This window comes from Nicrophorus vespilloides, unplaced genomic scaffold, assembly GCF_001412225.1.
Source record: "Nicrophorus vespilloides isolate i.1.1-1 unplaced genomic scaffold, Nicve_v1.0, whole genome shotgun sequence".
Lineage (NCBI taxonomy): Eukaryota > Metazoa > Arthropoda > Insecta > Coleoptera > Silphidae > Nicrophorus > Nicrophorus vespilloides.
In genome coordinates this window covers 2266-2732 of record NW_017097788.1, presented here as the reverse complement: position 1 = coordinate 2732, position 467 = coordinate 2266, and positions in this window count along the sequence as shown.

Genomic DNA, 467 nt, shown 5'->3' with positions numbered 1-467 from the left:
TTTGAATTCTCGGCGACTTCATTTATGCTTCCTTGCATATGACAAAATTTCTTGCTGCAGCATATCTCTCTCGTTCACAATTTCTATTTTATGATTCAATACATTATTAAAACAACTCAAATAAATACAAAAAAAATTTATGTGTAGAATGTTCCACAACAATTTTGATCAAATCATTGGTGTGCGGGCATTTACACATCTTCACTTAAATTTTTAAATTTTATAAATTCTTGCCTTATATATTTTGTTCATTCTGCTGCAATGTTTCTTTTTAATAATGGTTTTTAATGTTTCAGTACCCTTCTCATTAACTACTCCTTTTTGCACAACATTTTCTATATGGGGATTTTCATCAATATCATTTTCTATACCCTGTATTTCAGGACTAATAATATTTTCAGTTATCATAGGAAGTAAGGTCTTTTTTTATAGTTATCACTAAAATGAAGATTACAGACCATATTTCT